This window comes from Cnephaeus nilssonii, assembly GCF_951640355.1.
Source record: "Cnephaeus nilssonii genome assembly, chromosome: 11".
NCBI classification, from domain to species: domain Eukaryota; kingdom Metazoa; phylum Chordata; class Mammalia; order Chiroptera; family Vespertilionidae; genus Cnephaeus; species Cnephaeus nilssonii.
Window position 1 is genome coordinate 75,537,326 of NC_137082.1, and position 25,499 is coordinate 75,562,824.

Below are 25,499 nucleotides of genomic sequence, written 5' to 3' on the forward strand. Positions count from 1 at the left end.
CCTTGATGAACATAGATGCCAAAATCCTCAACAAAATTCTAGCAAATCAGATTCAGCATTACATTAGAAAAATCATACACCATTACCAAGTGGGATTTATTCTGGGGATGCAAGGATGGTACAATATCCACAAATCAATAAATGTAATACATCTTCAGAACAAACAAGTACCTGTCAATAATAACTTTAAATGTAAATGGATTAAATGCCCCAAACAAACTGAGAGACAAAAATCACACAATCATATCAATCGATGCAGAAAAAGCGTTTGAGAAAATACAACACCGTTTCTTCAAAAAAACTCAGCAAAGTGGGAATAGAGGGATCATACCTCAACATAATAAAAGCCTTATATGACAAACCTACAGCCAACATCATACTCAATGGGCAAAAACTAAACTCATTTCCCCTAAGAACAGGAACAAGACAGGGATGTCCACTTTCACCACTCCTGTTCAATATAGTACTGGAAGTGCTAGCCATAGTGATCAGACAAGAAGAAGAAATAAAAGGCATCCAAATTGGAAAAGAAGTAAAACTATCCTTATTCACAGATGACATGATACTATACATAGAAAACCCCAAAGAGTCCATCAAAAAACTACTAGACCTAATAAATGAATTTGGCAATGTAGCAGGACACAAATCTATGGCCTTTTTATACACCAATAATGAACTCACAGAAAGAGAAATGAAAAAAAAAACCACAATCCCATTTACCATTGCACCAAAAAAATTAAGATACCTAGGAATAAACTTAACTAAGGACGTAAAAGGCATGTACTCGGAAAACTACAGGACATTGTAAAAAGAGATAGAGGAAGACATAAACAAATGGAAGAACATACCATGTTCATGGATTGGTAGAATCAACATCATTAAAATGTACATACTACCCAAAGCAATCTACAGATTCAATGCAATCCCCATTAAAATACCAACAGCATATTTCAAAGATCTAGAACAAACTCTCCAAAAATTCATCTGGAATAAAAATAGACCCCAAATAGCCACAGCAATCATGAGAAAGAAGGACAAAGTTGGAGGGATCACAATACCAGATATCAAGCTATATTACCAAGTCATGGTTCTCAAAACTGCTGTCTGGTACTGGCACAAGAACAGACATATAGACCAATGGAACAGAACAGAGAACCCTGAAATCGACCCAAGCCATTATGCTCAATTAATATTTGACAAAGGAGGCAAGAGCATACAATGGAGTCAAGACAGTCTCTTCAATAAACGGTGCTTGGAAATTTGGTCAGATACATGCAAAAAAAAAAAAAAAAAAAAAAAAAAAAAAAAAAAAAGAAACTAGATCACCAACTTACACCATACACAAAAACAAACTCAGAATGGCTAAAGGACTTAAATGTAAGATGGAAAACCATAAAAATCCTACAAGACTCCATAGGCAGCAAAATAGCAGACATATGTCATAGCAGTATATTTACAGACACAGCTCCTAGGGCAATGGAGACTAAGGAGAAAATAAACAAATGGGACAACATCAAAATAAAAAACTTCTGCACAGCAAAAGAAACCATCAACAAAACAATAAGAAAGCCCACTGCATGGGAGAACATATTTGCCAATGATATTTCCGATAAGGGTTTAATCTCCAAAATTTACAGAGAACTCATACAACTTAACAAAAGGAAGATAAATGATCCAATCAAAAAATGGGCAAAGGATCTAAATAGACACTTTTTGAAAGAGGACATTCAGAAGGCCCAGAGACATATGAAAACATGCTCAAAGTCACTGATCATTCAAGAGATGCAAGTCAAAACAACAATGAGATACCACCTCACACCTGTCAGAATGGCTATCATCAACAAATCAACAAACGACAAGTGCTGAATACAAAAAAGGAGAAAAAGGAACCCTCGTGCACTGTTGGTGGGAATGCAGACTGGTACAGCCACTGTGGAAGACAGTATGGAGTTTCCACAAAAAGTTAAAAATGGAACTCCCATTTGACCCAGTGATCCCACTTCTAGCACTATATCCCAAGAAATCAGAAACACCAATCAGAAAGGATATATGCACCCCTGTGTTCATAGCAGCACAATTAACAATAGCTATGATTTGGAAACAGCCTAAGTGCCCATCAGCAGATGAGTGGATTAAAAAACTGTGGTACATCCACACAATGGAATACTATGCTGCTATAAAAAGAAGGAACTTTTACCATTTTCAACAGCATGGATGGAACTGGAGAGCATTATGCTAAGCGAAATAAGCCAGTCGGAGAAAGATAAATATCACATGATCTCACTCATATGTGGGATATAATGATCAACATAAGTTGATGAACAAGAATAGACCCAGAGACAAATGGTAGGGGGTGGGGTTAGAGGGCAACCAAAGGACTTGTATGCATGCATATTAGCATAACCAATGGACACAGACTCTGGGGTGGTGGGGGCTTGCCTGGGGGAGGTGGTCAATTGGGGGAAAAAGAAACATATGTAAAACTTTAGACAATAATAATAATAAAAAGAAACAGAGGGGAAACCACCACCTGTCCTAGCACATCAACATAGTTAGGGAAGAATCAGATAAAATGATCGTATGAAAGAATGTAAAGCCTTCTTTTTCATGTATGGGTAATCCGATAATCGTCATTTCAAGGACATCCTTCTTATTAAGCAATAATAATAAGAGCAGCTCACATTTGCTGTGTGCCAACTTCATGGCAGGCCTGAGCTGAGCCCTCCCTCTGGGGATGCTTCCTTGGCTTCCTGCTGGTCCTGGCTCCGAGCCTGCGTGGACAACCTTCCTCTTGGCCTTCGAAGGCACTGTCTTTCTCCCTCTCGAGGACTCTGCATCTTCCCTCTGCCAGCACTGCTTCTCTATCCCAGGTTTCTGCAGTCCTGCTGGCTGATTGGGCAATGGGAGCTGTTTTGTTTCATTATCATTGTTGTCCCCTGACATGGGTCACAAGACCCTTTACTGAACGTGTTCAACTGTCAGTCACTACAGGGAAAATAAACAAAACAAGAAAAATAGATGGCGAAAGGGTCAAAGGTGCAGGGTCCTCCTGGTGGTTGTTGCCAGCTGGTGGTTCCTAAGTCTTTTTAAAGTGATAGCTCCATAGTGTCCCAGAGGGAGTGCAGTGGAGGGTTTGCCCTTGGCTGAAGCCACCAGCCATGATTTCTAGGACCAAATCAGCCCAACAACTTCTCTTGCTTCTAGAAACCTGCACACAAAGTCCCAGGAAACACAGCAACTCAGCCCTCCCCGATCGCCACTGCACTTCTCTTTCCAGGCCCCAGTTATAAATGTGAACTTAACAGACGTATTATATGGAAATGCCTTAGAATATCTTAGAAATAACTTTTGCATTAATGGTCATAAATCCATACCTGCAGTCACTTTGGATTTCTGTCTAACTGTTTGATAACTTGAAAAATGTAAATTCTGTTCCAGTATGAATTTGGGGAAATGGATTGAAGGATGCCTTCCTTCACTATTCTGCTCTTCTCCCTCCCAGTCCACTTGCCCTACCCCCAGGCCTGCCCCACAGCACCATTAAGATGGAGGGGAAGGAGGAAAGTGGAGAACTCACATTTCCAATCACCAAATCTGACCTCAGATCTACTGTAGGATCCTGAAGGATGTAGGTCCATTCAGCGCCCTTTGTGGTAGGCTGCTTCTCAGATGGCTCTCCAAGGTTTCTGCCTCCTGGTGTTCACACCCTCTGTGTGGGCTGGATCTAGCGACTTGCTTCTAATGACTAGGATACCGCAAAAGTGGTGGGGTGTCATTGTGGAGATTAGGTTATAAAATGCTCTGATTTTTTTTTTATTCCTCATCCGAAGACATTTTTAAAAAAATTGATTTTAGAGGGAGGGTTTTAGAGGGAGGGATAGAGGGAGGTAGGGAGGGAGGGAGAGAGAGGAAGAGAGAGAGAGAGAGAGAGAGAGAGAGAGAGAGAGAGAGAGAGAGAGAGAGAAATAGAAATAGTGATGTGAGAGTAACATTGATTGGTTGCTTCTGTCATAGGGATTGAACCTGCAACCTTTTGGCCTACAGAAATAATACTCCAACCAACTGAGCCCCCTGCCCAGGGCAGAAAGCTCTGATTTTTTACCTTGCTGGCACTCTCTCTTCTTGGTTTGCTGGCTTTGACGAAGCCAGGTGCCATGGTGGAGAGACCAACATGGCCAGCACCTGTGGGTGGCCTCTGGTTATCTGCCAGTGAGAAACTGAGACCCTCAGTCTGATGGCCTGTGAAGACAGGAATCCTGCCAGTAACTGCCATGTGCGTTTGGAAGCAGATACTGCCTCATTTGTACCTTGAGATGACTTGGCTACAGCTGACACCTGGATTACAGCCTGTGAGAGTTATTTACAGCCCTACAACCAGTAAGAGAACCTGAAGTTGAAGACCCAGCTAAGCCGTACTCAGGTTCCTGATCCACAGGAAATGGAAAATAAAAGAGCGAATGATAAATAATAAATGTGCTTTGTTCCAATTTGCTAAGTTTTGGAGGAATTTGTTATGCACCAATAAATAACCAACAGACCCCTAATGTCACTAATCTGTAAAATGGCACCATTCCCACCAGTCCTCCTAAGTACAGCAGGAGAAATGGGGTATTAAGACACATTGCAATACTGAAACCTTATTCTGGTTTCATCAATAATAGTCATTGATTTATTCCATAAATACTTACCAAGTACCAATTATGGTTAGATGCTGCGCTGTGAACATAGTCTATAAAAATGAATACAGCATCCTTGTTTCCTTCGATGAGGTCATGGTCTTTATGAGGAGAGTGATATATAGTTTGGAAACAGAGTGAAATACAATATATTTAATGTTCTGAAATACCCTCAAACTGGTTTGGAAGCCCAGATGCCAAATACAACTTCATATAACAAAATTGCTCACTAGAGTAGTAAGAATTCTTGGAAATCTCTAGGCATTCCTAATCTCCCCTTTTCCAGTGAGAGCACCAACAAGAAAGAATGAGTTTAAGAACAGAAAGCTTAGAATTTGGTGAGTATAATCCCAAAGTGTGCATGAGATCCACTCTGGTGTTTTGAATGGAAGTCCTAGGACAAATCTTCAGTAGGGACTCCCATTCAACCTCACCTTCCCAGACACTTGGTACTGGCCCCAGGATGTATTTATTTGCACAGCCCCTGTCCTTTAACACTAATCTTAATCCTTCTCAAGTTTCCTGTGATATCTCGCTCTCATCTGACCTCCAAGAGCCCCTGGAATCCTAACTACATAATACAGCACCAGACCCTGGTTTGTGTCATGTATATTGTTTGTTCACCAGTTCACTCCTTTATTCAACAAAAAGGCTTCAGTCCCTCCAGGAAGTGGCTGGGCAAAAAAAAAAAAAAAAAAAAAAAGGTTTGTTGAAAGTCTGTTTAGGGAGTTGTTGGTCCCCCAGAGTTCCTTCAGTACCCAGCTTCACACTGTGGCAGGAGAAGGGAATTGTAGTCTCGGTATAAATTGAACCACAGAGGCCCAAACTCTTCATCACTGGCCACAACAGAGGGTTGGGTGTGGTGCCTTAGTGAAAACAGCAATTAAATGAAGACCGTGCATAGTCTATGTCATAGCATCCTAGCTTCCACACAGATGAGACTTGAATTGGTTATCTCTGTCTCTGACCACTCAGAGATAACTGCCTGTAGAGCATCCCTGCTTGGCAATCTCAGTGCTACTGCACTCACAACCATGCAGACCCACGCAAGTTTCCTCGGCATCATTTTGGTCCTTACATGTCCAGGCATAAAGTGCCCCAGGGCCTTTGCACTGCTCTTCTCTGCCAGGGATGCTCTCTCCACATATTGGCAAGGCTTACTCAATTTTCCACTTCAAGTTCTTGATCAGACTTCACCTTCATAACAAATCCTCCTCTGATCATCCAATTTAAACTTGCAATCCTCCCCCCACCCCCCAGCTAGGAATAATGCTTGGCATGTAGTCATCTCTCAATATAATGTGGTTTTGGAATGAAGTGGAGAGTTTGAGTAGTGGCTGGAAGCCCATATATTATCTTTGCTTGTGGTAAAATATATATGACATAAAATTTGCCATTTTAACTATTTTAAGTGTACAGTTAAGTGCCCTTAAGTGCATCCACATTGTTGTGCAACCAACACCACTATCAGTTTCCAGAACTTTTTCTATCATTTCTATCATGTTCAGAACTGAAACTCTGAACCCATTAAACACTAACTCCTCATTTCCTCTCTTTCCCCCAGACCTTACTTTGTCTATGAATTTGACTACTCTAGTTACCTCATATATGTGGAATCATACACTATTTGCCCTTTTGCATCTGGCTTATTTCACTTTGTGTAATGTTTTCAAGGTTTATCCATGTTGTAGCAAGTGTTAAAATTGCTTTCCTTTTAAAGCTGAATAATACTTTTGGTAAGTATAGATCACATTTTGTTTATCCATTCATATGGTGGTGATAGAAGTCTGCATTTTTTTCAGAGATGATGCCTATAGGACAATAGGGTGGGATGGCAGGTGGGTTCATTCACCCCTTGTGTTTCTCCTGATGGGTAAGAGCCACCAGGTTGTTTCTCCCACAGGTTTCCTTGGTGCTTACTCACCAGGGAAGGCAATTCTAGACAATTAGAAAAAGTCCTAAAACCTTGAGTGTGAAAATATTTTTCTTTCTGTAGTACTGCAGGTGAAGCTGAAGGTAGAAAGAATGTAGTGAAAGCTGGGAGGATAAATTATCTACTTTATGCTTTCAGCAATAATGAAACAATGGAGTCCATGTCTCCAAACACTATATAAATTCTTCCTTGAATAGGTGACTTCAGGCTAAATGCTAAACCCAAACAAAACCTGAAATTAAAAATAAAACAACTATATTCAGGAATACTTGAGAAATCACCCAGGTGGAGAACCCAAGGGGATTTCCACTGGGGTTCTGGTGGGAGGTGCCAAAGCTTCCACAGGCTGGGAGAACCCAGGCCATGCTGGGTGTATCTGGTGCCTTGTCTCATTTTGTTTGAAATGTTTTTCACCTGATAATGTACCCAGGGATGATGGTCATTTTAAAGGGACATGTATCAGTTTTGTTTTGAGTTTGAACCCCCATGTATAGTTTGTTTCTCTTCGGATGTGTTTGGTGCAGTTCTGGGCACTAAGGGTGCTTCCTGAGACAATGAAGTGAGTTTTAAGCACCCTCCTGCCTACCTCCTTTGGGCCTCCCTTTCTCTCCACCAGCCACCAAAGCTGATAGAGCCTACAAGGGTAGCCACCTCTCTGCCTCTCAGATGTGGCCTTTTTCCATCTTTCTCCCTCTCTGAAGGCAGGACAACTTGGGTGAGTGTCTGATTGCCTGTTTCTCACTGATGTGTTGTGGGGAAAACACTTAACTGATAACAGCAAGATATGGAAGCTGAGGGGAAGACTAATGAGTTCCCGAGGTGGAGCTTGGAACTTGAGATACAGGATCCATCTCTCTGAGAAGCAGGGGAGATCCTGGGACCACTCCAACAACTAGTAAGGGTAGGATTTGGAGGGGAGGAGGAATCCCCAGTTAGAACTCCACATGTGCTCTCCCATAGGAACATGTCAGGGTTTAGGGCACTATAGGGATGTGATTGCACTCCAGGTACACGGGGCTTTAACAGGCTTCTGTGGGCTGCCTGGGCACCTAACTACCACGCACAGCATGGTTTCTATGGGAAAATGCATTTTGAGTACCAGGAAACTGATATACACTCAAACTTTTGGCACAGAGCCTGCTCTTAAGTAGGAGACTGCTTGAATGCCATATTCACAGCTAAAGTATATACATAGGCCTATTTTTAAGACATATACCTATTTCCAAGGTACTCAGCTTATGAGTATGGGCATTGGAAGAAAGAATTGATCGAAGTAGAAATAATGTTCTTGGTGGGCAGGCAGGTTGGGGGATATGTGAACATTCACAGTGCAGAACACGTTTAATTTTACATGGAAGGAGAGTAGAGGACACGAGACGATGCCTAAAATAGTCTCGTGCTTTGTGTGGTTTGCTCCACATGGGCTTTCCTTTCAGCAGCTCCATATGCACTTGGTTCTTCATTTTGATACTAGCAATTGAATTCTACAGTAACAGAGAAGACTACATTAAATTTAGAGGCTAGGATATGAGCAAGACCTGCATTTCATAGGATTTGCCCAAGTAATGAACCACCATTAGTCTCCTGTCTCTCCTTGATGCATGATGCTCCCTGATGGCAGACCTAGCTTTCCTGTCCCCAAATGGGCCTAACCTGCAGGAGCTGGCAGGAGCTTTGCCCAGGACACATCTTAATGCCAGTTTTCCCAAGCTCTCAGTTATTCAAGGTCAACATCCATATCCATTGGTCACTAACCTAGTGTTAAAAACTCTGGTTACTCTCAATATAAAAGTGAATTGACCTAGATTCATCATTTTACTCTTCTTCAGATAACTCTATCCAACCCAGTAATTCATGGAGTTAAATTAATTTACTTCAATTTAATACTTTAAATCAGTAACTCAAATAAGCTCATGTCAAAACTGAATTCAATACCCCAAACATTGATTAAACTACTAGTTGGCTGGCCGTATGTTCTTAACCATGGAAAGTCACGAAGATGGTTTAGTTGGCCTTTGGGTTGGCAGAAAGCTGTGGGATGAATAGTCTCCTCCTCTCCAACTGTGTATATTTTATTCATAGATTGCCCTTGTATTCTAGACAAAAATAACGAGTGTAAATGCTGTTGTTTTTCAGTTGTGAATTTAAGAAACAGAGTTTTTGTTCTGATTCATGCATCGTGTTTGGAATAGAGTAGCTGGTGTCTCACGACAAATAAGAATGGCATGGAAGACGAGGATGGGCCTGTACCTGAATTCTTGGGGGAAAACTGGCATTTCTCCATGGCATGCTTGCCATGGCACCCACAACCCTTCTCTGTGCCTCAGTGAGGAGGTGGCTTCCACATCTAGGAAGGGACATTCACGCACTGTGTGTAGCGTCTCCATGCCTGGCCTTTCCATTAGCCTGTTACCCATGGGACAGTCTACCCAACTCTAGAAGGATAGATCTGTGTGCTGATAGTAGGGGCAGTGAGGGAAGAAGGGAGAGAGGTATGGATGCTTTCTCTCACCCTGCTCATTATGGGGATGAAGGAACTCAAAGAGGAATGGAAAGAATGCTAGGCTCTGGGTTAGGAGGCCTCAACTCTGGCTCTTGCTCTGTTACAAACCCGCTAGGTGATCTTGGGCAGATCACTGACCTTGTATGGGCAAGCTGATCACTAATGTGCCTTTTAACTCTGCAATATGAGCCAGTGGTGGTATCTGTGGGAGGAGAGATGAGCTGCCTATGTCCCCTGAGCCTTCTGCCAGCTCCATCAGTGGACAACTGGAGGTGGTGCAGGCTTTGGCCTACAGCTCTTAGGTGCTTCTGCCCTGAATCTAAAATTGAAAGTGTGGCTGTAGCCCTGGATGGCACTGTTAAAATTTGTCCTTCATTACCAGTAGCCTCGTCTCTGCATCCAGTACCATCATGATAGTGTGAATATGAGTCAGGCTCTCTATTAACCACTTTTTATTTATCTCATTTAGTTTTCACAGCGGTTCCAGAGGAAGTTACTTTCCCCATTTTTCAAATGAAGAACAGGCTGGATTCTAGCCCACATCTCCCAGATTCTGGAAATTTTCCCTTCAGGCCCAGTGATACAATCCTCAGGGTGGTTTTCTGTGGCTGTTTCTATCTTGCCATCACTTCTTTGGAATGGACAGAATGTTGTCTTGAAGCACAGGCCATCTGGGTTTGGCCTTGACTTTGGCAAGTTTTTGCCTAGACTCTGTGGGCCTGGACTCTGTTCCTTGCCTCCCAAGCTGGTGGCCAGTTTCTGGCTCAAATACCCCATGCCAGGATGCTGCTCATACCTGAATTTTATAACACCTGCCATTTGGGTCCTCCTGTGGGCCAGATCATTTCCACCCTCTGAACACTAGTTCTGAGGAATTCAGGGCCTGCTGGAGCCAAGGCTGGCTTTGCTACAACTCTTTGGGACCTTTGGAACCTAATTTGAAGTTGGCTCTATAGTTTTCCAAATTTCCTTAGCCATCCTCTGGGCATCCTTCCCTTTGCCACCTGCTCTGCTGTGAGTTCTCAGCACCATTCCCACCTGAGTTCACTTGGCTTCTGACTTTTGGAACCAGTGAAAAGAACATAGCAGAACATGGTGATCCAGCCCCAGACTGGAAAGTGACCCTGGGGTCAAGCCAGCAGGGGGCAGTGTCGGGATTGCCCAACAGAGCTCCGTAATTAATTTAGTTTTAGTCCATGTTGCTTTCCACTCTCACTTATTTCTTTGCTGTGGAGAGCACTTGAGCACAGAACCACAGGGGAGAGAAGCCTTTTCACCGAGGCGGCCCAGAATTGTTCTGCCTCTGCTCCTCTCAGGATTTGGTTGTTTTTCATCTTAATTATGCTCTTTGCATCAGTGGCTGGCGGGCACACAACCTTTAAAGGAGTTTATCTTAAAAACCCACTCTCTCCTGAGAGAAACAGTTTTATGGGGAACTGTGAGACTTCCAGGTGTGTGTGTGTGTGTGTGTGTGTGTGTGTGTGTGTGTGTGTGTGTTGTCTAGGAAGTGTGGGTGTGGTAGTGATTGCTTTTCCCATAACCTTGGGAAAGTCAGAGCTTGCTAGCATGAAATGGGGATACTTATTTGCCTCCTAGCCTTGAGTATCATCAACATGCAGACTTCTTACAATACCACTATCAAGTCTACTGGGGATAGTGTTGATATTGTGAAGGGGAGCCAGAACTTGTCAGTGGGTTAAACGGGTGACAGCACCATGAATTTAGCTTACATTTGTCTAACTTAATGACTAACTGTAACACATTCTTTTGGGTTAAGACTCTGAAGATCCCTGACTTAATGCAGATGTCATCCTGCAGAAATAACCATTTATAATGATCAACCATTAACATTTTAGTGTAAATTAACTCTTAAATGACTCAGTTACCAAGTGCAAGGGCTTCCCATATCTAGGAGAACTATTAGATAATCCATTTATTTACCTTTTGATTCATACATATGAGAATTTTTAAAAGCTGTGTATTCTGTCCTATGCAGGGAGACAGAGAGAAGGAGAAGACCTGGCCTCTTGGGAACCTAGAATCCCACAGGAAACAATAGGTATATTAAAAATAAATTATAGTAAGGTGCCAAAACAGGTGTCATAGACATAGCTGCACACTGATATTAAATGAAGCGGGGTTTGATGGACTGAGATTAGCTCCAAGGAGGAGATGAGATGTACACTGGATTTTTACTCTTGAAATTGCCCAGATGAGATTGGCATGATTAAATTCAGATGAATACTATAGAATAAATATTGCAGAAAGAAAAAAATGGGTGGACTGCAGGAACTGGAGAAAGCAGAAAGCTTGCGTTGAATGTAAGGGGATATCAACTGTGTAATTCTGCAATGATGATGCAAAGAGAAAGCCCTGCTTCTTCTTTCCTGCCTAACTGCCTGACTTCATTCTCTCCAGCAATGTTCATCTCTGGCTTGAGTTTTCTAGCTCCCACTCAATTCCCCCATTAGTTTTTGTGGGTGGGAATAATTCTCTGCCTACACCTAGTAGGTGCTTAATAAAAGTATTGAATCAGTGAACAAATCAATCATAAATAGACAGTCTTGAGCATATCTGCTAAGCTGAACTATTTCAGAGGCCTCGGTTTGGATTCTTTTGGTTAAAGTTGGTTTATCTCAAACCTGAAACTGGAAAGGAAAGGATATTCTAACAATAAATGCTACATTTTAATCGTTGGTCAATATTACCATTCTCTCCGTCTGTCATGATCATTCACACAGCCTCACTCAAATTCAGTCAAACACAGAAATTATTTCTTTTGCCATTTTATGTGGTTAGATGCTATGGAAAAACCAAACTAAAAAGATGTTACCCTTGCTTCCTGAAAACTTTAAATTAGTCGTTAGTTTTATATGGTGAGTAGTGAGGAATTTCCCCAGAAAGAAAGAAATTTCAGAATTATAAATGTCACCCAAAAGGCGTAAAATTTGGATTTCTTTACTAAATATCATTGTCATACCTTCTTAGGTTATAGCTTTCAGAAGTTGAACCATCTGAGAAAGAGGGTTAGATATTCCTACCCTTGTGTAATACTCTTTCTGGCCATGGATCCCTCCATTCAGCTATAGGCCAGGCAGAAGAAGGGCCCCTTAATACAACACAGGCACCAGGGGCTCCTGGAAGAATGCAGTGACTATTCTCTTGGAATTCCATGGGCCCAACCTGATCTATCCTAAAACTCCATGATGTGACTGAATATGCAGTCCCACCACTTCTACAAAAGGCCCTACCAATGGGAACTCAGCCTCCAGACGAATTTCCTGTTCTGGAGATCTGGGGTGCAGCCATGTCCTTGATCCAGAGCCCTAACCTTCAGCTCAGTTCCCAGCTGTGTATGAGGAATCTGCGACTGAGACCAATGCTAAGATGCCTTTGTAATCTGTTCTTCTCTCTCCCTGTTTCTCACTTATCAGGAAGGCGGAATTTTTAGACTTCTGCCAAATTCTCAAGAAGTTGACCTTCGAATCTGCACTGTCATTGACTCAGGTCTTTCTCTGCCCATCCAATGGCCAAGCCAGGAATCTGGACTGACTGTTGCAAGATGCCAGGAAAAGGTGGATGACAGCTTCCCATATACCATGATGATGACAATAACTGTGCCATCCCTCCAGTCTGCTCTCTCTGAGTGATTATAAGTTGAATAAAGCATATAGCACTGAGCTTTGTGATGGCTCTATAATTCAGTCAACATCCAGCACAACAGAATTGGAGGCAGAAAGTTGAAGAAACATTGAAGAAACAATGGACAAAATCAGACCCAGCCCAAGAGGTGAGGGCAGGGTCACTGGTGCTGGACAGAAGATGCTCAGGTGGAGTGGAACAACTTATAGGACTGGAACAGCATAGACCTCAAACCAGGAATTCAGGAGGAAAAAGGACAGCTGGACATAATTCTCATGCCTGAAATCTTGCCAGGTAAGCCCTTCCCAGTCATACTAAGGGGATGATAAATAAAGTGACATTTTATCAAGTCCTGTTGTTGGGGTGAGGTAGCTCTTTTCTGGGCTAGATCCAGCTTTTTCTTTCCCCAGAGAATGAGAATTGTGGTTGAACCAGGGTTAGCAGTTAGGGGTTAGGGCAAGAGCAGGGTTTGCACCCCATCCCACTGCTTCCTGACCTGGGGTAGGCCTACCACATCTCTGTGTGGTTTCCAGGCCTCCTTCTCATAGCAGGCCCTGCCCACCTGTTGCAGCCTCACCCCGTTTGCCTCTGCCTAACCCTTTCTGTATCCCCACCACAATCTGGGACAGCATCACAGTGACTTAGATTAATTAGTGATTTTTCTGCAGGTGACTCTGATTTTCTCATTATGCTAATATTTGCCTCCTTCTGTGTTTTTTTGGATGGAGATCTTGGGACTGGCGCACAGTAGGTCCTCTGTCATGTTTGTTGATTGATGGGTCAATGTTTCCTCTCCATACTACACTACTCACACACCTCTCCCAGCCCATGATAGTTGGGGGGGTGGGGTTAAATTTACCTTTTCTGTCTTCCATTAGAACTCTGCTTTGGTGTTGATTTTTTAAGCTGTCTTTTTGGTCACCTGAACTGACCCCAATGTATAAAAAATGCCGATAGTACCATGCACCTCCTGGGTATAGAATTGGTTTTATCTGTGTATCATATTTGTAATTTCCTTTGGGTCATTTTTCTGGTAGTAACATATTTTAAGACCTAGCCAGGCACAGTCTGGGACCATTGGGATGAGGAAGACTTAGTGTGAATAAGATTCAATGCTGTCCATGGGAGGGATAACAGAGGCCCGGGGCCACTGAGCTACCCATGGGAAGTTCCAGAAGGAGATTCAGGCCTGTGAGTAAAACTCAGTGGCACACTGGCACCATAGTCATAGGCCACGTTTCAGTCATAGGGGCTGAGTCAGCAAAGGGTACTGGGACAAATAACACTCATGCATAGAAATGGAAAGTGTCTCTAGGTACTGAGACAGCCAATAGTGAGGGACACACCCTTTGGCCAAGAGCCAAAAAGCATTCCATCCTGGGAGGGACTGGGATGGCTTCCTTCCTTCCTTCCTTCCTTCCTTCCTTCCTTCCTTCCTTCCTTCCTTCCTTCCTTCCTTCCTTCCTTTCTTCCTTCCTTCCTCCTTCACCAAAATATTAATGAACATTCCAGTAGCTCTGTTGGGTCCTGGGACAATCTGGATACAAACAGATGATACTCTTAGAGCTTGGAGGGGAACAGACTAAAACTAATGAAGAAATTCATGAGATAATTACAAATTATGAAAAGATATTTGGAGGAAAGATTCATAGAGAAGAAATAATTGGTGGCGGGGGTGTGTTGGAGAAGCACTTAAAGTATGGAGAACAGAATTTAGCATGGGTGGCTAAGAAAGCCGAAACTTGAAGGGTGAAGTGGAGCTGGCAGGTTTAGAACACAGAAGAGAGAAATCTAGTAGAGAGAACAGCATATGTAGAGGTCCCGACTAGGGAATCGAACCCACAACCTTTTGGTGTATGGGATGAAGCTCCAATCACCTGAGTCATCAGTCCAGGACAGAAGCTTTGTTTATTAATTAGGTGCCTGGTCTGGGCCTTTATTTAATTATTCCCTCTGTCCTTTACTTATTTGTCTTCCTCCTCCTACTCTTCACCTGCCTCCCACCACTCCTCCTCCTCCTCCTCCTCCTTCTTCTCCTCCTCCTCCTTCTTCTCCTCCTTTTTCTATGATCTGTGTGTCAGGCCCTGTCTCAGATCTGCCGAGTAAGATGTGGACCTTACCATCAAGTAGTTCATGTGGTAGCACTGGAGCTACACAGACAGCCACCTGTAGTTTGGGGGAGGTGTTCCTGATGAGAGACAGAAGAGGCCAACCCAGCAAGTAGGTCAGGGAATGAGGGTTTTGATGCCTGAGCTGAGCCCCGAGGAATAGGAAAGTGAGGTCGGGCATTCATAGAGCAGAATGGGAGCCAGGCACATGTGTGAGGCTAGCAGCTATTGGATGCTAAGCCTTAAAATGTGGCACTGGGCTTGCAATCACCCCTCTGCTTCAGGCCATTCTTGGTCCTGAGTTCCATGGCAGGGTTGGGCTTGAATGCACAGTGGTGATGGCAGGAATCAAGGGGCCAGCAGTGGGGAAGGAATGGGGATGCGGGCTGGGTCTAATAGGGACAGCAGACAGTCCTGGTGTCTGCGTCTACATCCTCTGCCCAAGGCTCTGCAGCTTATGCCGTGCCTCTCCCAGCAGACCATGGACCCCTGAGTCATAGAGTCAGTGCTGGCAGACGCCGAGGCAGAGCCCCAGGACCTCTTTGCTAGAAATAGGCTCTCAATTCCCCCCAAACAGATTGTGTCCTGAGGGCCGAGGGATGTGAGTGTGTCATTCCACTGCGCTCTCTCTCCATGTGCTGGAGATGGAGGTGGGGCAAGAGAGAAAGACTCAGGAAATGTGTAAATTTATCCTGGCCTCGCCTCAAGGAAACCCAGTTACCACCAATCCATCAAAAATGAATTTGAGTTTGGATAACATTAGCGTTTAAGGCAATTGCTCTTCTCTTGTATTGATTCTCTGTGGGTTGAGATGGAAAACACTTTTAGAAATGTCGTCTTCGGTTTCTTTAATCTGCGTGGCCGCAGGGAGGAAAAGGCTGTTGTCACTCGTGCTAATAACCACGAGGAACATGAATTCTAAAGTGCTTAGCTGGAAAATGAATTCCAGAAGCCCAGCCCTGGTCGGGCCTCCAGGGGAGTTATTTCCTCAAAATTCAGTCCTTTTTCTTTCCTTCCAGGGAGTTGCCTCAGGTGCAGAACCACTTGGGAAATATTTGGTAAAAAACGAACAAGCCGAAGTGAGGATTCCCAGAAAGGGAGGAGTCAGCTTGGGGTGGGGGTCCTTATTGTCAATTTCAGGGTGAGGGGAGAGATGTGTTGGATGGAAAACGGGAGGAGAAAGGTTTGTAGCATGGGGCACTGCTCAGGTAAGGGAGAGATCTTGGGGCAGCCAAGTCTGGGTGTCTAAATGCAGGGAAGCTGGCTACCCCCTAAAGGGAGCTCTGGTCTTGCTGAAGGATTTCATGTCTCTTTGTAGTTGGGGGCTGAGCTTTCCCGAAGACCCAATGGTTGAAGTCTTGTGTCCCCACCCTCTGACTGCAGGAGAGAAAGGCAGGGGAGGTAAAAACTGGGAGAGAATGGAGGTCAGCAGCTCTTTTCCATCAGAACTCACCGTTTTTCCCCTGGCAACTAGCAGAGCCCTTGGGGGTGTTTTGTATAAATGTGAGCTATATTTGCATGAAGTGTTGGCATGGTTTGCAGTGTCTTCCAGAGGAGCAACCTGTCCCGTGGCCCTTTTCCGTTTGTCACCTTAGGGTTGTCACTTTGCACCTCTCTTCTTTCTTACCACCCACTTGTCCTGACCCCAGATGGGGAGGGTGATGACAGCTGGATGGACCTGTCTTCCCAGCCACTAAGAGGGTCCAGGTTCTGTCTCCCTCAGGGAATGCCCTTCCCTTTCCTCTTCCCAGGCCTCTGTCAGCCCTCTGGGGGCAGCCATGCGCCTCCAGGGCACACCTTGTTGTCACCAGAAGTGATTTGGTTCTAACAATTATGATCTGGGTCTCCATTAGCCATCTGCCTTTGAGCTCTGCCTTTGTGCATGGTAGATTCAGACCTCAGCATGCGAACAGGAGCCGGAGGTCTGGGAGTTGGGCCTCTCCTGTTGCATTGTTCCGACTCTAAGGTAGATGTGAGTTGCTCAGTTTACATTAGGCATTGGGGTTTATTTTATATCATGTGAGGCCACGTAGGCACATGTGGAACCCCTGGGACAGGAACCTAGGAGAGAGCAGGGGCTGGCTGAGGCCTGTGGTGGATTGGGCTGGGGGTCTTTCAGATTCTAGGTCAGCTCTGGTGTCATCTGTCTGCTTGTGCTGAGGAAATCTTACATGGTCCCCCTGCTTCTAACACTGCAGTTTTATGTTGGTGTGTCCATTTGTCCTCCTGGCTTAAGGCTTCTGATGTCTAGTGCAGTGCCTGGTGCATTCTTAACACCTAATAACCCATTCGTGGAATAAGTAAGTGTGTACTAGCTAGGTCCATAATGAAAATATATTTTGTCCACCTACCTAGATTATATGGATAGTTAGCATAGGAACCCTATTTAAAAACTCTCTGACACCTAAGAAACAGCTAGACAGTTGGAGATTATTAAATACTTACTCTGCTTGGTAATAAACTGAGAAATAGAACAGAGACATTAGAGGGTATGACCTACCAGCCTTCCTAATGGTAAAGGACTTCAGGTCAGCTTGTCTAGTAGGAGATAATTAGATATTTGAGTGAGGAACCTGAGCATATGGAACAAGGGACTGAAGAAACACAACAATATCTTATTCCAGGGCCCTCATGGGCAGAGCATAGGCCGACTTGACTAGAAGGAGAAAAATGACCCTCTTAAACCTCATTAACTCAAACTCTACTAATTTAGAGTAAGCAATCACTCAGACCCACAGAGCTTAGTTTTGCTTTTCCAGTTTGAAAAATGTATCTGTAAAGTTAGTGAGCTGTGTCAGAGGGAAGCAGGAAGTGGATATGGGGAAAGAATCCAGCTGATCACTGACCGCCAAGCATAGTCCCAGTTTCAGTGTTCAAAACATTCTCCCTGATTTCCTGTTCCATAGGGTTCAGGCCTCTCTTTTTGCGCCACCCCCATTATAGCCTTTACAGAGTCAGCAGACTGGGGAACCCTGGAGGACAATGCCCCTGGTGCTTATTCTCTGTATCCCCAGTTCAGAGCCTGCTTAATAAATATTTGTTGAGTAAATAAATAAAGCAAAGCTTCCACCAAAGTCTTTACATGAAAATGATACTGTGTTTATTTCAAACAGGTGTTATCATAGGAATAAGGTTTTATAGTTTTTAGCCAAGTCCTGGACAAATTTGGTCTCTCAAACCTAGTATTACCACTATAGAGTCAAAATTGAAACGACAACTCGATGATAAGATTAAAGCCCATAGCTTTTGAGTAGTTAACTTATTGCTAATTATATACTTAATGTTGTGTTGCACTTTCTTACAAAGGTGTCTACCTGCCCTTACTCTGGAATCCAGGTCATGAAGAAGGAAATGAGTAAATGAATGAGTGAGTGAATGAATGAATCCCTTGTGTGGTTCAGGTCCTTCATCTCATGTTGTGGCCAGGTTGCCTCCTGGTAGGATTGGGTGCACAGAGGGAAGCTATGATGGGATTTAGTGTCTTGGACAGGCCCAGCTAGGTAGAGGACAGCTCTGGGTGGGTAAACCCAGGGAAGAGAAGGTGGAAGGCCAGCTTTACAAGAGAGACCTTATGGTGAAGTGCTGAGGAGCAGCTAGATAATGTCCTGACAAAGAGCCTCAGGAAAGTCCTAGAAAGGGCAGGAGAAGGGATCATGTGTCCGCAAACCAACGACCTAGCCAGCAGGTTGCATCCCAGGAACATTGGCAGGTCTCAGGGTCCTGACCTTATGCCCACAGAGCTGCTGTAGTTCAGAGCTAGGAACCCAGTCCTGGAGGTGTAGAGTACAGGGCATGTCTTTAGGTGCAAAGATAAGGACATGGATGAGTTTACCAGAATCAAGATGGGTATTATGTGGTCTGAAGAATAAGTTGTAGCCCAGTTACTAGTACTGGGACATGAAGCCAAGGCCATACTGGGGCAGAAGTGACTTGGAGCTGAGTTCTCTGAGTAACACTCTACAATTCTTTCAATTCCCTTTGGTAACAACATATCTTTAGAGAAGGGCTGAATTGAGCAGAGTGCAGTAAAGAATTTCTAGGCGTCAGAGGTGGGACAGTGCCAGAATTGGAAAACTAGTCAAATTGGACAAACCCTTCTGCTGAGGACTAGAATAAATGAACAACTACAACAAAAAGGAACAGTTTGAAGATATTGGAAATCTAACAAAATTGTGGAGAATTACTCAAGAGAAGATAAAAATCCAGAGATGTACCATTGGTAAATTACTTCCAACTTGGGTTGTGACTTTGAAAGGGTATACTTTAGGTATAAAGGTGAAAGTAAGTACAGGAACCATCTCAAGACTCCAGTCTAATTTGAGTCATTGGATGGCCCAGAAATCCTTGATACCTGAAACTGGATTAAGTTAATCCAAGATGGTTATTGTTCTCAAGTGTATGGCAAAAGCAAGTAAAAATCCACATACTGAAATATCAGGCACAGACTTTTAAATAATTATATTTACATTTTTAAAACAATTAAAACAAGATGGAAATTTCAACAGAGAACAATAAATATGAAATTGATATAATGTATTTAAAAATTAGTTATATAGAGATTGTTGGGGAAATACTCTAAGTTAAGAACTTTATGGAATGGTTTACTTGAGATTAGACTTAATTGAAGAGAGTTAGTGAGCTGGAATATAGATCAGAAGAAAATATCCAGAATGAAGCCTAGTCATATAAGAGGTAAAACATCAGAGAAAAAGGCAAGAGACATAGAAAAAAGAGTGATATGTTGTACCTCATGTTTAATTGGATTCCCAGAAATAGAAGAGAGAATAACATACAAGAGGTATATGAAAAGATCCTCAACATCATTAATCATCAGGAATATGCAAAACAAAACCATAATGAGATACCACCTTACGCCTATTAGGATCACCATTACTAGTATATAAAAAAACAAAACAAAACAAGTGTTAGTGAGGATGCAGCAAAATTGGAAGCCTTACACACTGTTGATGGAAATGAAAAATGATGTAGACACTATGGAAAATAGTGTTGAGATTTCTCAAAAAATTAAAAATAAAACTACCATCTGATCCATCAATCTAACTTTGAGATATTTATCCAAAGGTATTAAAATTAGGATCTTGAAGTGACGCTTTGCATTCTCATGTTCATTGCAGCAATATTTACAATAGCCAAGATGTAGAAGCAACTAAATGTCCAATGATGCACTAATAAAGGAAATGTGGTATATACATACAATGGAATATAATTCAACCTTAAAAAAGAAGAAAATCCACCCTGGCTGGTTTGGCTTAGTGAATAGAGCCATTGGCCCATGGACTGAAGGGTCCCATGGATTAGATTCTGATCAAAGGGCACATACTTTGGTTATAGTCTAGCCCGGTCAGAATGCATACGGGAGGCAACCAATCAATGTGTCTCTCTCCCTATCTCTCTCCCACCCTTCCACTTTCTCTAAAAATCAATGCAAAAATATCCTCGGGTGAGGACTAATACACACACACACACGAAGAAAATCCTGTCATATGAGACAACTGGGATGAACCTTGAGGACATTATATGTTAATTTAAATAAGCTAGTCACAGGAGGACAAATACTGCATGATTCCACTTATATGAGGCATCTAAAGTAGTCAAACTCATAGAAACAAAGTGATTGCCAGGGTCTGGGGGGAAGGGAAAATGGGGAGTTGCTGTTCAGTGGGTATAAAATTCTAGTTATGAAAGTTGAAAAAGTTTTAGAGATCTGCTGAATAACATTATGTTCATAGTTAATAATTTTCTCCTGTACACTTTTACAATTTATTAAGAAGGTAGATGTTATGTTAGGTATTCTCACCACCCCCCAAATCATCAAACCACATCTAAATCTGATTTTGTGAAAGAGATGGAAAGAAGATTGGATGAAAGTGTCCTAGATTAGTTTAAGGTTATAAAAAGTCACAGAGAGTCCTTGAGCCCAAATCAGTAGAGTTAAACTATTAGGAGTTGGAGCTTAGTCAGACTTGTGCTCCCTGTAAGTCCAGGAGGAGCATTCTCATGGCTGCCAGAGCAAGAAAGGAAAGGCAGGTGGGATTCTGTCCCTAGTGCCTCTCCAGGTAGGGAACTCTGAATGCAGGCTAACTTCCTCTTTGCCCTTCTGCATTGTAGTCTGATTGTTTCCCTGTGTATCTTGTTTTTTGTGTGACAGGGAGCTCCCTTAGGAACCTGTTCTTTATCTCTGCCAGATCATCCATGAAGTTAACCTGTCATTAAAGCTGCAACCCTATGATCTTAGCTGCCCACATCCTGCCAGCGTTGGTGAGGCTCTCCTGAGGTTCCTGGTCTCGGTGCACTCCAAGGCATTCTTCGAATTAGACTGTGAGGCAGAGAGGGAGGCTCTCAAAGGCAGTATGGAAGGCCTGTGCTGTTTCATTCTGACAATGTAGCTGCTGAGACCATGTGCCATGGTCGGGTAAGAGCAACCCCAGAATCCGTCTTGGTGTGATTGCATCTGGCTCTGTTCTAGAAGAGAAGGGAAAGGAAGTCTAGGTTCTGAACATTGGTTCTGGTATGTTTTTTCTCAGTTCCCTGAGCCAGCCCCATTGAATATAACATCCCCTTTTGGACCTCAACTATTTCCCTACCTGTCTCTCCCTGCCTGCCCTGTGGAGGGCTCCTGATGTCTGGGAGCAGGACTCACACATTTTTCTTCTCTTCCCTCCCTACAGGGAAAGCCATAGAACCTTCCCTTTCTTCACCTCTCAACTCAGCCCTCATTGTTCCCAAGGCTCACTTGAATCCTCTTACAGGAAGCATTTCTGGCTTACTTCAATCAAAGCTTGTCATCCCTATGGCCTTGCAGTGTGAACGCATTACACAGGGTCTCTGTTGTTGTCTGATCATTTCCCTGTGTCTCTTGCCTTTCATTAAATGAGGACCTCTCCAAGGAATCTGTTATTTATCTCTGCCAGACTGTCCAGCACGTGACAGGGCCCCTTTTACACACAATACACTTCAAATGAACAACCAATAGGACTCAATGGGGTCAGGATTGAAACTGATGGTTACCTTCCGAGTCTGGTTGGGAGAATTACATGAAGAGAAACCTCTAGAAGCAAAGCTAGTTTTAGGGGAAGATAGTAGCATAGTCAACCTGAGACACTTGAGAAGCATGTGGAACGTGCAGGTGGAGAGTCCTACAGCAAGAGGGGCTACAGATGTGGGAGTCCTCATTATGGGGTGGAGATTTTTACTCTTACTAATACGCAGTTACTCAGCATAGCGTTGGTCTACTCTTGAAACAGTTGGGAGCAGGTATCAGGCAAAACGGTCTCCTCAGAGAGTAGCTAATCTCTGCAGAAGATGAAACATTAATGTGCCAAACAATAACCTAAGATTATTTAAATAAAAGTCCAAGATAAAAGAAGTGATGTGCAACCCAGTGAGAGATACAGGGATGAAGTCCTACTTGTTCCAAAGAAGGAGAACACATTTTAGGCTGGGGAAATCCAAGGTACAAATTTATGCTGATCTTTAAAATTGAAAGCAAAGAGGAGAAAATCCCAGGTGAGTGCAATTCATTAGCAACATGTGAAGGTGGGAGTGTGCAAATCAACTTTGGAGATATTCAGAAATGTCCAGGATATTCCAGTTATAGGGAGCTTCCAGGATAAGGCCATAGTTACACCAGGGAGCCTCACATATCTGACTTAAACATATCTTTGTAAAAAGCGGCAAAGGTGCCTGGGCTAGAAGGCATGGGCTGGGCTCCAGTGCTGCACCACTACTAGTGGTGTGACCTTGAAGAAGACATTTAATCTTCCTGAGTCCCTGTTTCCCATTTGCAAAACCAATTTCTGTCTATGTTAAAGGACTTTTGTGAAGATCCAAAGAGAAAACATTTGTTAAAAGTCCTCTAAACATAGCAGTTCATGGATGTTGGTTATTATCACTATTTCTGGCATCTTTAATATACACAGTGCCTTCTCCATTGTTTGAATTCCTAAAGCCATCTAATGTTTGTATCATTAATTTTGACCTCCCTTAACCACATGTCATTATCTCTTAATTGTTTCATGAGTTTGTAGGAGCTTCTTAATTAGATAAAAACTCACTGTGGGCAAGGGTTTTGTCTTAGACCTTCATTGAATGCTCAATATTGTGAGCACACACTAGGTGATCAAAATATTGTTGCAATAATGGATTTTTATGTCCACGATGACCAAAGTAATCCCAAAAAATTTCCCAGGGGAAGTAGATATCAGGTTGACATTGACGGATGGGTAAGTAACGACAGATAATGTTCAAGAGGCAGAATGGCCGGTGAGGGGAATGATGTGAGCATAGTGGCAGGTTTCTTTTTTTAAAAAACTTTTCCGGATGACTGATTCCTCTAGAACATTCCATCAGGTTTTGAAGTCATTTATCACCCTGGTGCTTTGTGAGAAAACCAAGTGAAACAAAACCAAAAGAGAAAATATCCATTCAGCAGCTGGACAGCTCAGTTATTTTTAGGGACAGGAGAAAAAGCCAGTGCTTGGGACTCAGCAAAACATCCCACTCTGTTTGGGGTTGACCCAGTCCCTGGAAATACACGGGTATAAGCATTTTCTCTGCTGCATCTCTCTAGCACATGTGTATTTGAAGGGAAACTCTATCCATCTGTTTCTAATTCATTTACATTGAAGTCATCAAAAAAGCTGTTGATGCATTCTTTGCCTGGCCAAGTTCTCCATGAGTTTTCAGGAAACCCAAATATACTGTCGAGTTCTTTCTGGTATCCCAAGGTTATTGGGTTTTGTCTTCACTGAGAACCCAAGGAGAGTGGAGAATGCTCTAAATTGGCCTCATCCCAAACCTGTAAGCTCTGCTCTGCCTTTGTGGAATGTCAGTGGCTCTCAGAGTCTGACCAGCTTGGAGTGAGAACAAAGTAAAAGGCAACCCTGAGGTCTCAGATCTCCTCTCCTTGCTCCAAGCAGAAGCTAAGGATGGCCAAGGAGAGGGAGAAAAGTGCTTTATAGGCAATTTGTCCATTAGACTAATTATGGGATAAAGAGAGTTTTAATTCTAGGTACTGTGTGACCTTGGGCAAAAGAAGTTCCTTTCTATTTTTCAATTCCCCCAAAATAGTAGGAGAATGATACTGCAACTTTTTATCCATTTCCTATAGATGGCTTGCATGGTTGGTGTGTGGTTTGTGACTTAAGAAATAAAGATATCACAGTAAGAAATTATTGTTTTCCAGACACCCAGACAGCAGTCCTAACCCCCTTAAATAGAGTGTGTTCAGGGTATCCCATCTCTAGTACTGAGCATGGACAATGCTGAATCATCTGTCCTCATTCATTCTTAGGTTTGGTGAGTCCTTAGTGATGGTTACTGACTCACTGAATGGGTTGGATTGTTGATAGCTGAGTTCCCCAGCCTCTTCGTTCAATAAATACACTTGGGCAGACCTGGAAGGAGAGTTGTGTCCCTGACAGTATACACATAGGTAATACCCAGTTGGAGAAGATACATGTATGCACTTTCCAGCGAATTGAAGGCTAAAAAGAAACTTGGGAGCTCACAATCCTCCTCTTTATTTTAAATAAGAGGGAGGTTGGGTTCCAAAAGGCAAGGTAATGTGCCTAGTACTTATCAGACACTGATTTTATGGCAGTCCTGTGCAAAGTGTGGTCATATTTAGCAGCACTGGATGGAAGATATATTATCATCTCCATTTTGCAGATGAAGCAATGGGTGAAAAAGAGGCTGATAACTGGCCAAACTCACTTAGTGAGTGAGTTATGACCTAGAATTTGAATTCAGCTCTGTTACCTTCAAAGGCCAGTTGTCACTCAGCTGGCTAATGAGGAACCAGAACATGGCCCCCTGGATTTCCCAGTGAAAGAATAATTTGGAATGTAGAGTTTGAGTTGTACCTCCAGTTTTCATGCCTTGCCTCTACAGCACCTTCCACTGTTTGATTGATCCACCAAGGGATTAGCTGCCTGGGGAGAAGAGCCCAGTGGCAGAGGTAGAGAGGGTGATGAGAGGGTAAAATGGGGCGAGGGGAAGCTGAATCTTCCCCTGAGGAGACTGTGAATGGTAGCTCCTGTGGGTGGCCTCCAAAGACTATGTGGCCACCACAAGAGAGCAAGTGAGCTACGGTTTAGAAGCTAGGGATAGTGATGGCCAGTCAATTCAAAGGAGGACCACAAGAACACCACACCTATCAAACTTTCTATCTTTTATATTTATCATTTTTGCCCCAACACACCAAGGGTAGAGGGTAGAGTGAAAGATGTCCAAAGAGTAGACCAAGCTCCCCCTCTCATCTGCTCATCCTTTGGTCCAGTGCTGGGGAAAGGGAGGAGATGATGCCTTATTGGATATATGGTGGAGTTCTTAACAAGGCTCAGATCATCTGTGCTTTTAATAATTGGATGTGATAAACCAGCAGCAAGATATGCCTGGATTGTCATTATGTTTGGGAAGGGGGATTCGACAGAGCCTCTTTGAAAATAGGGATTGGAGAAAAAGCAAATCATTTTATGTCTGTGCCCCATGAGTTACAACTCTTCAGTGGGCTGATTATCTTCCTCTCTTTTTCCATCTATCCAATGGAGGGAATATGAAATGGAGTGTGTCCTTAGGTAAGAACCCTCCTCTCCTTTTGAGCACTTTTGCTTGTG